This window comes from Sciurus carolinensis, chromosome X (assembly GCF_902686445.1).
Source record: "Sciurus carolinensis chromosome X, mSciCar1.2, whole genome shotgun sequence".
Classification (NCBI taxonomy): Eukaryota; Metazoa; Chordata; class Mammalia; order Rodentia; family Sciuridae; genus Sciurus; species Sciurus carolinensis.
In genome coordinates this window covers 9,153,292-9,165,088 of record NC_062232.1, presented here as the reverse complement: position 1 = coordinate 9,165,088, position 11,797 = coordinate 9,153,292, and positions in this window count along the sequence as shown.

Genomic DNA, 11,797 nt, shown 5'->3' with positions numbered 1-11,797 from the left:
CTAAATTTACCTTATTTTGTTTTTGACCCAGCTGGAAGGGATGCTGGTTTTTAAGCTACTAGTCGGTTCATTCGCTTGAGTTTAAAAAGATCAGTTACACTTGCATTTTAGTGTCAGATAAAGCCTTGCTTCTGAGAGCATGGTCCCCAAGAGAATGATTCCTTTCTTAACTGATTATTGGAGCCTTTAGTGCGTAAGGCCAGAATACTGTAGCTATATTTAAAGTTATTTAATCCACCTGTTCTCTCTGGAAAAAATATGGTAAATTGTTTGGCATAGGGAAATCAGCTGATAGTGACCAGGAACAATATGCTAAGTTGAAAAGTTGCCGGTGCCCTAAATTGCCTGAAAAACTACTAGATATGATAATAATAGGTAACATTTACTGAGGGTTTGTTATGAACCAGATATTATTAGAGATGCCTCATATGTATTATCTTTTTAAATGAAAACAGTGAAGTAAATAACTTATTACCCATTTTTTTTTTTTACAAATACTGGAATTGACACATAAAGGATATTGGACTTGCCCCAGGTCACATAATAAATGATACCCACATGGGCATAAAAATCAAACACCTCCTTATCAAAGAATTCTGCTATGCAAGTAATATGTAAAAAATAATAGTTTTCTCAAATATAAATGGTAACTGACCCAAACGGGCCATGAAGGAAAGCTCATCCAGAACAGTAATGTCAGAAATGCTTGGGAAGAAAATTGACAGGAAATGGAAGATGGAAGAGGAAGTGGCTTCCCCTACCTAGTAGGCTGCAAGCTTTGCCCTTGTCAGCCCTCACATTGCCCTGGCTCTGCCATCCTTCCCATCTTGCTCTGTGTTCCTGGAGGCTGAGCTGTATGACCAACTGGTCCCAGCTCAGTGTCTTTTAGATGGGAGATCTGGGTTAGAAATCTGAGTGCCGGGTCTCTCTCCCCCTGGTGCCTCCCTCTGCCTGGTTGTGAATCAGCTGCAACCCTTATCTAATGATGCTCTTGTCCAGTGATGCTCTCCTCCATGAATTCCAGTAATTGCTTCTTTCTCTTGCTGTTTTAGATCTGGAGCCAGGAGGCTTTCCCCTAAAGTACAATGTCCTTTGTGATCTCCTTAAATCCCATCCAAGTATACAGTCAGTTTTCTGAGCTCATCAATTTCTCATGTTAGTGTGACATCTGTTTCCTGGTAAGGCCCTGAAGCACGCAAAGATGTAAATAAAGGAAGAGAAATATGCTGTTATTGGGAATAGAGGCCACAACATTGTAAAAAAAAATGGAGATTTTGCTTTGCTCATAGATTTGTGCAATCTCAATCAAATACCAAGAGGATGTTTTTGAGGACCTTACCAGATGGATTTGACACTGAGGGACATTTAGAAAATCAGTTGGGTTATTTTATCACCAAGACTGGGGCAATACTATCCATGAATGTCATATCCTTCTGTATAATAAAGGGCGCATTTCTGATTCTTAGGAATTTAGCCTGACTGGGGCAAAAGAACAGGCAGGCAATTTCTAAATGAAAAAGCACCAAGTGAAGAATTTCCCTTCTAGATCTATAATGGATAATTATAATGCTGTGTTGTCTAAAATGGCATAGAACACAAACTGGGTCATTGATGCAACAAAGAAGTCAGAATTAAGTAAAAGCACATGTGGGGTATAAGAAATTATTCAAATAAAGTTGGGCAACTGACTTGAAATTTAGAAAAGAACAAACCTACTATCCAACCTTGTTTCTCATATTAAAATGAATTTCACATGGTTCAAAAATTTAAATATAACACGTTAAATAAGAGTGCTAGAAGAAACCATAGATAAATGTTTTCATAATCTTAAAGTGTGAAAGTTGTTCTAAGTTTGACAATGACAGACACACAAATAACCCCTGGCAACACCTTCAGTGTCTTAAAGAAACATTGAAAAAGTTGACTACGTAAAAATAAATCTTACTCATCTATAACATGAGCAATGAGGCTGAGACTGAGTAATATAAAGACACATCCAGGTTTATTTGCTAAGGTACTGAGAGACCATGATACATGTATTTAGCATATTGATTTTGCTTTCTTGCATGGCTATTTATCCTTTATGCTTATCTCTAGTTTCCCAACATATTAGAGACCCCTTGAGTTAAGAATGTGTTGCCCCCAGCATCCTGTTCATAGTACATGCTTAAGAAGTTGCTCTTTATGAAGATGAAAATAAAAGTGATTTTGAAAATAAGAGCATTTCAATCAATTAGATGAATTTTGAGAGAAAGACCATTAGGCAGATTAACCCATTGAAATGATCAGTCATCTGATTGGGTTCTAGTTGGTTGAATTAGCTAACAATTTCGTCAAGTGCAACTTTTTGAATATTTAAACATCAACAAAGCCTTTGTTTACTTATCCAAATTTGCTAAGTCCTTACAAGCCAGGTACCTTGGTGCACATCTGTAATCCCAGTGACTCAGGAAGTGGAGGCATGGCAATTTAGTAAGACCCTATCACAAAATAAAAATGACTGGGATGTAGCTCAGTGGTCGAGCACCCCTGGGTTCAATCCCCAGTAACCCTCTCACCAATAAATACTAATTCCTTCTTAACTCAGTAGCAGAGTGGATATTGATTTTCTAACTGATATTATATAATTCTACTTTTTAATTAGTAATTTTTTGAGTGCTGGGAATTGATCCCAGGGTTTTGTGCATACTAGGCAAGTGCTGTACTACAGAGTCAATCCCTAGCATCATTCTATCTTAATTTCAATTACATTAATATTCTTGATTTTAAAGGAAAAATCTTTCTTTTTCTTCCCAACTTTTTATTTTGAAAAATTTCCACATATAGAAAATGTGAAAGAATTACACAATATAACGTGAACACTAGTTGTTCAAGTTCAATAACTTTTACCAGTGAGTTACACTGGTTTTATCCTTTTATATGTAGATAGATATTTATATATTTTTCTTAATCATTTGAAAGTCACAGACAGCATGAAATTTTGCTGCTAAATACGTAAGCCAATATCTTCTAAAATGAGCTTACATCAAAGAGAATACTTTATATAATCTCATATCGATTCTGCATTCAAATTTCCCTGATTTGTCCCCAAAACATCTTTTATAGCTTTTAAATTATATTTATTTTTTCTGATTCAGAAACCTCTCCGAGTTCTGTATTTTCTTTAAAATATTTGTTTATAAAAACTTTGTGAAAAAATATGATACCTTCAAAGTTAATTCTAAGCTCTGTGACAAAATCATTCTCATGAATGGCAGACATGTACTTCCAGTAATGGGCTGGACTGTTTTATAAGCACAAAGAAGGACCGTATTATTCTAAAATGAAGCCCTAAGATTTTTGAAACATTAATTTATAAAAGCTGAAAAAAGTTAAAAATTAAACATAACACTGTCATTTAAAATCTACAAGAATTTTCTGTCTCCTTAGAGATTGAGGTGGTGAAGTTTGTTGTATTCTTTATTTCTTTCATTTTTTCCCCTCCTTCTCTGCAAACATTTTGCTTGAGGTTTTTAGTTGGCAAATATAAGGCAATAATTTTTAAACATTTTCTTTCATTTTAATGGAAATAATAGCCATGGGTTTAGAACTCTTACAGAAAATAGAAAGAAGAGAGGAAACAGAAAGAAAAAGAAAGAGGGAATTGATCAAATGGGGCTTTTAGGCAAATATAAAGTTCCTTTTCATTTTTTCTGATTTCAATAGGTAATAAATATTCATGTAGTACTGAACTTTTATATAGAGATATATAGATAGATACAGGGAGAGAGAGGGAGATACTGTATATCATGACAGGGGGGCCCAAGACCACCCTGGGTTTGGTGATTCACTAGGAGGATTCACAAAATTCAGCATAGGTCCTACTCATGGCTATGATTTATTACAGTGAAAAGATGCAAATCCAAATCAGCAATGGGCGAAGGTGCCTGGAGTACTGGTTGGAGGAAACCAAGCCCAGGCTTCCAAGAGTCTTCTCCCATGGAGTCACACAGGATGGCCTTACTTCCTCCAGCAACCAGTTGAGAAAATACACACAAAATGCTCTCCACTAGGGAAGATCACTGGAGACTCAGTGCCCAGAATGTTTACTGAGAGCTGTTATGTAGGCACCCTCTGTCTAGCACATTGCTTACCTAATTTAAGTATAGTGAGCCATCCCTGGCAGTTCTGGAAATGGTGAGAACCATTCCTAAAGACAAGTTCCCAGGCACCAGTCAAGGATCAACCTTGCAAGCAGTCTTTTCTCATCACAGCACTCTCAGGCCTGTTATCTTAACTCTTTTCAAATTTAGTTGTATATGGACCCAATACCATTATTTAATTTATTTATTCTTTTGAAGTACTGAGGATCGAACCCAGTGCCTCACACAGGCTAGGCAAGCTCTCTACTGCTGAGCTACAATCACAGACCCACTGTTAACTCTTTTCTGTACAGACATGTACATACATATACACATGCATGCAAACATATATAGGTGGATACACAGTAAAACATCTTCCACTCTCTTACCACCCAATCACACCCCATCTGCACAGGAAACCATTGTTATTTAGTTTCTTGCTTATTTTTCTAGAGTTTCTTTAGGCATACAAGCCAATGAAACCATACTTTTATCACCTTTTCCCCCCTAGAATGGTATAGTTTGTCAGTGTAAACTTTGATCTTCTCTTGCTTCTTTTATTTGACGTCCCTTCTACACCTTCATCTTTTCTCACAGTTAGAATACTTTCCATTGTCTGGATATTCTGCAATTTACTTCGCCTTTTTTCTATTATTGACAGTTCGGCTATTTGTGATCTTCTGACATAAAAGTGCTTACTGCAACCACTAACTTTGGCCCTTTGAAGTCTTTTTCTGAAGAGTTCATGTGGTTCCCACGAACAACCCCTGTCTGATTGATGCCACAGATCCTATGTGGTTGGCCAAGTCCTCTGCAATTAAGTTAACTCAAGAGAAATCACTGGATGAAGAGGATAGAGATCTTCTATTTATTTTGTGAGAATAGGCCTCTTGTTGGCTGTGCTGTACTTTGTTTTGTCAGTCTCATTGCTTTTTTCTCTTTCTGTGCAGGTAAAATTGAAAAAGATAGGAAACAGTCCTTGGTGGGCAGGTAAGGTTTAATGTAGCGTTGCCAAATTTAACAAATTGGGATATTTCCTTTGAAAAATCATTTGTTACTTATCTAAAAATTAAATTTATCTGGATGTCCTGTATTTGGTTTGCCCTTCCTAGTTTAGTGCCATTTTTAGGTTCAGACATTTAAATATTGAAAGACTCCTGGGGCAAAGTCTCTGAGATGAAAAGGAAGGTCAGTCTTGAGCCTCATTCAGAGTGGTGATTGAAACAAGGATACAGGTGGGGATGGAGTTCTAGGTTTGAGTCTCAGTTCTACCAGTGGTCTCAGACATAGACATCTAAGTGGGTCAGTAGAAACTTAGCATGATATATACTTTTCCACAGCCAGAGAAACACCTTTTTACTGATGGTAAACTAAATAAATGCCTCAAATTGCTGGATTCCACCTAATGTTGCATCCCCAACCTGTGGTAAGATAAGGTTTCAGGTTTCTTTATGCAAGATTTGAGTGAGCCTATGAGTGAGAAGTATGGGTGAGTCCCAATGCTTCCAAAATTTCTGCTGGCTATTCCCACTCTGAGATGCTGTAAGCCAGGGTCTACTTGATGAAAAGAAGCAGAACTTCAATGACAAGTCTTGTGGGATTTTTATAAATAGTCTGAAATTTTAACCCTTTAAGTTAGATACAATTATGGGTATTTTTAAAATGATGTGCTTTATTAGAAATTTGCAGGTACCTTGAGCCTGCTTTTTGTAAATGACATGTGGAAAAAGAACACAGCCTACATATTCCTTTATAGAGGGTGTATTTTTAGCATTGTAAAGCCCCAGTGTCATAATTAACCTTGTCTTTTGTTTCTCATTCCCTCTTTAAACTGAAACATGAAGCACTTCACTGCTTAGCTCTTGTCTAAGTTTCATTTTACCAAGAAATGAAAGTGTTCTGGATATGCCCTTGACACGACATGCAAATTAGTATGACAAAGACATTCTTTTGTGCTGAAGGCTGGTCCTCAATTTATACTAGATTTCACTGAATAAAACTAAAAGTTCATGATACTGATGCAAATAATCAAGTAGGTGACTTGGTTAAAAGGCTATATCTAAATGTGATGTAATGGTCTTTGCTGTCTCAGAAACTCCAAAGCAGCTTTCCCAAGGTGTGCATTTACACACTCCATCTCACCATTTGGTCTCCATAGACCCATAAGTGATTTATCAGTATTAGGTATAATGGAAGAGCACTTGCTTGGGATTCAAGAGACATGGCTAGCTAATAAAAAAAGTTAACTCACACCTGTTCATTCTGTTAAAGTAAATTAAAATGGAGACCAGGCCTGAAAAGTCCCTGAGCAGTCAAAAGCAGTTTCCTCAACCTTTCTTGATTTGTGAACAGAGGTGAAACTTGAGCCATTTCTTCTAAATACCTAAGTTAATGAATTACGGAACTTAAACTCAAGCAATGTAAAACAGCCAATAAAGTTACCATTATATAACTAAGGGCTTTCTAATGGTACAGACCAAATAAGGTAACTGTATAAGTGTAACCAATCAAATAATTTCCTTACTTCTGTATCCATTCTATAAAAGCTCCCTGCTTGCTCCCTCTATTGAGTTCCTGAACCACTTCTCGTTTGGAACTGCCTGATTCATAAATCACTGGTTTTTTTTTTCCACATAAACTTTGAAAATTTTGTGCCTTGATTTACTTTTTAAATAATACCTTCATCCTGTTTATGATTTCATGGAGTTAGAGGCTCCATTACTCCATAAAGCCCAAGAATAAAATGCCCACAAGGCAGCTATTTTCCCATAAGGAAGCTGATGTACAAAGAATCATAGATATAGTAATGAACCAAACTGCAATACAACTCATGTCTTAATTCCACTGCCCCTGTTCTTTCTGACATCTATGCTGCCAGGACCTCAACAATTTGAGTAGATAATAAAAAGTTTTTCCTTTGAGTTTATGATTCTAAGGATTTCTTTTCCATAATCAATGCAACTATTCATAATAGATACTTTCATGTTTTGCTTATCTATAACTGTATGAAAACTATCCTAAAACTTATTGGCCTCAAACAGCAGCCATTTATTTGTTCATGATACTGTGGGTTCACTGGAGCTTTACTGGTCAGTTCCTCAGCTGGTCTCAGTTGGGGTCTCCCATGTGATTGTTATTGGTGGTATTTCTCCTGTCTACTTCTTCCATGCAGAAGGCTGGGAAGTTATGACCTCTTTCTCTTTCCACACAGCTAGCTTGGATTCTTTTCATGGTTGTTAGATCCCAAATGGGAGAATTTCAAGAGAGATGAGCTCCAGTGAATCAGCAATTAAGTCTTTGTGTCTTTCTTGTTCATGTCCTATTTATTGGTCATGACCAAAGTCAATATGAAAATCAGACATTCAACAGTGGCATGAATAATGGGAGGTATGGTTCATTAGGAACTAACAAAATAACCATCCATCATTTGTAAAATGTAGAGGGATTAGTATTTAAGTCAAGACCTGTCTTTTCAGATACTTGGAAGGATATCAGACTTCAACATTAATTTAGAATGCTATACAACTTCTGAAAATCACATTATTAGAATACTAAATGACAGAAAAAAATATAATATGCTAAAAGTAAACAAAAAATAAAGTTCTAAAATAAATAATTGTTTGGGTATGCATCATACTTTTAGGCATTATTATTGGTCATTCTTTTCATTGCTTGTCCTTGTATTTATCAAAATTACATCAAGAAATACATATTATTTTATAATGAATAATACAGTGCTATTATAATTGAAGAAAATAAAAAATAGTATTGCAACAATTGGTATTAGGTTAATAAAGTTTGAGTACATCTATATAATAGATACATTGCTTTTATAGATTCTGTAAAGTACTTGTTGTCAATAAAATAAAGTTCTTATGGAAATACACATATAACCATACCCCAGTTTTTAAATTATCAAACTGTAAAAAAAGAAAAAGATTATCAGTTCTTAGTTTTGGTAAGGATTTAGACATTTTAGGGGAGTGCAAATTGATGAGCAATTAGATTAGAATGTAAAATAGGCATTGTTTTAATGGAGAGATTCTATTTGTAGGAATTCTAAGGAGAGAAAAAAGTAATTCTCCAAAATGTCAGTTCTGACTTGTACTCATTTGTGGTCTTATTGGTGGTGTCTTTTTCTCTATTTTTCCACCATTTTTATGCTTTATAAATGTGAGATCCCAAAGCTGATATGCTGTCATGTTGAGAGGAGGCAGCAGAACTTGGGAGTTTGGCAGCCATGACCCAAGGTTTTCCATCTCAGCTTTGCTTTGGAAAAGGATCATTATTAATTTCCTGATTCCTGGCACCCAAATATTCTCATTTAACTACTTTTGGGTTTCACTTGAGTATTTGACATTTTTAACACTGTCCATATGGTTTTAGTTGACAGTCAATTTTGAACCAACAGGCATAGAAAAAACTGTCTTAACTGATCTGAATTTAAATCTGACTGACTCATCTGCATTTTCCTTCCTGTCTGTGAAAAAGCGTTGACTGATTTTCAGAATCTTTTAACCTCTCAAGTTGGTAGTGTACTAGTACATATTCCCTTTTGCTCCTACAGGTTAAGTTGTATTCCCAGAGTCAGTTGTATTTGTTTCTAAGCCTTTTAATGCCAATTACAATTATTTCTAATTGTAATACTAGAGCTCAATCAAATAAGAGTACAAAAAGAAACAGCTGGATATTTTGGAAAGATAGTCAAAGTAAGTTGCTTAAAATAGGAAAAAAGCTATTATGAGTATTAATTTTAAGTGTCAACTTGTATAGGACACGGTTGTTTGGTCAAACATTAGTCTAGATATTACTATGAAGGTATTGTGTAGATGTGTATAATATTTACAATCAGTAGGAGGTTACTCTTGATAATATGTGTGAGCATTATCCAACCAGTTGAAAGTCTGAAGAACAAGAACCAAGGTTTCTCAGAGAAAAAGGAATTCTGCCTCAAGAACCTAGAAACCCTGCCTGAGTTTCCATCCTATCAGCCCACCCTACACTTTTCATATTCAACACTGTAACACCCACTCTTGCCTCAGTTTCCAGTGTACAGCCTGCCCTATAGATTTCATACTTGCCAGCTCCCATTACTCCTTAAAATAAATCTATATATTTCTATCATCTTTTATTGGTCTTGTTTCTCCAAAGACTCCTGACTGATATAGATACCAAGTTAGATACATATGAGACAGTTATAAAGGGGAAAATATTTGGAAGAATTTCCTAAGTCAGATTGCTGTAGGGCATGTTTTTAAGTTCTTGCTCCCTTGTTTAAAAAGATCAAGGTAAACTGCTAATATATCCCAAGTGTGATTTATGGAAGGCAGATAACCAGGGAATTCATATTCAAAGGGCCTTTGCTGTACATTAAAACAATTGATAAATATGATTGTCAAAGACCATGAAGGATTCAAGATTTCACCCTACTTGCCAGTTAATAAGTTAACTCACCACAGTTTTCTGGAATCTAGTAGAATATAAGAGACTCTTGGCTCAGAGACAAATAACTTTAGTTCTTATGGCAAGGCAAGCATCAGTTCCTTTGTTTCTCCTCGCCCCATTTCCACAGAGTTGACCAGGTGGGTGCTGTGCACATAGCAAATTTGCACCACAGTTGGAGAACCTATGCTTAGAGAACCGAAACTTTTAGATTGGGTAGCAAGCAAATTTCCCTGAACTTTACCACAAGGAAGACATTATCAGACATTATCTTTATTATACTAGACAGCAAACAAATCCACCTGTGCCAGAGGAAGACACTTTATCTTCCAACACTCTCCACTATTTTCTGTTCATTATACCAACATCCTTGGAAAGTGTTTCTGGAATAAAGATAGTCAACGCCTCTGCTCACAAGAAATGCAGAAATACAAGAGACCAATGGAGAATTGTCACCTTGAAAGAAGTCCATTGATGTATTCCAAGTTAACATAAAATAATTAAGTTGCATATTTGTCTTAAAAAAAAAAAACTCCCGGGTTTAACTAATTTTGTTGTTTAACTGATCAATGGTGTTTCTAAACATGGTGTTAAATAAAAGGATATTGATCATTTTTTCTAGATTTTATCTTCCCTCCTAAAGATACTATTTTTTAAAGTTATTCTCATATTATTTAAATATGAAATACTAAGATGAATCTACTTAAATATTAAGGAGTGTTTAGTAAACTCCTTATTATAGGTGATTTTAATACTTCTAATTTTAACATTTTTAATAACTGCATTTTCACTAGTGGTATATTAATAATATAAGAGCATTACCTTATACATTGTGTTCCAAGACCACCAGCATTTCCCGCTTAACCAAAGCATTAGTAGCAACTGAAATATACCAGGCAACCAAAACAGCCCCTGGCAATTATAACTGTCAGGTGAGTGAATACAAATACCAAATGTTTTTAATTTAGGAATTGTGAAACTACATTTGTCACAAGTTTCGATTCTCTTCAAATGTCCACCAAGTTGGCATAGTTTTTCAACTGAATACAAGATTTACAATTAAACATGATTAAATTTGAGAGGAACTTACCAGAGTCAGAAGCTTTTTTGTCAGAAAAGGAAAGGATCTTCCCTGCACTATGAACAGGAACCATCACACCAGCACTTACATGGATATAACCATCAGGGCTGGTTTTCAACTTCTTCTAAGTTCCTGTTGATGCAGATTCTACTAGTTCAGGACTACACTTCATAAATTACCATTACTGTAAAAACCTCTATTACCCAGTGTTGTTATTTTGGATCACCTGTTAGCATGACCATCTGGAAGAGGACCAGGTGAATGCAGTGAATACAATAAAGAATTTTTGGCAGGGTGGGGGAAACATATGGGGATATCTAAGTTAACAGAAACAAGAAGTCCAGGCTGTGATGCAAATAATTGTGCCATAGTTTGCTCTTTTCCTACCCTGAGGTTTAGTTGTATGCTCCTTCACTGTTAGTAGCTAGTTACTAGAATCATTGTTGCTTCCTTGGTTTAGAGCAAACCTCCTCATGTGAAGAATCAAGAAGATCATTTTCCAATCCCGGCTTATCTCTAAGGAACAGTGCAACCTTACTAAGCCAGTCACTTCATCTCTTTTGAGTCTTACTTTCCTTATCTGTAAAATGAGATGGGAATCATTTAGCCATCAATGGTCCACCTAACTCCAAAATCTTATCAATTCCATGACTGTTGACAGGAGAGGTAATGAGCTCTGTGATTTGGCCATGGACCACATTTGTCATCTTAGCACATAAGAGTTAAATTACCTTTGTCACCATGATTCATCTTCATTCTGGTCTCTTACAGTGGGATGAAAAATAACTGAAGGGCCAGGTAACCTGCAATCTGCATGGCACATGAAGAAATCTGCTTTCTCAAGGTCTGTATTAAAGTCAGACTAAATTTCAATTACCTCTTTCAAGGCTGCTGTTAGTATTATGTCAATTTCTTGATTTAAAGAAAAAAACAGGGCTGAAACCATTCTTAGAAGAAACTGAACAAATGATTTACTTAGTCAAAATCTCTCCCCCAAGGATGAATGTTTGTGACCCTGCATGAAGAGGATAATGCAATTATTTCTATATAAATTTCATGTTGTAATAAAACACAGGTGTTGAATTTTTAAAAGGTGATATATGATTGCCATTGTTTTATCCTTATTATTCTAAAATGCTTTTCTATTTGTGAT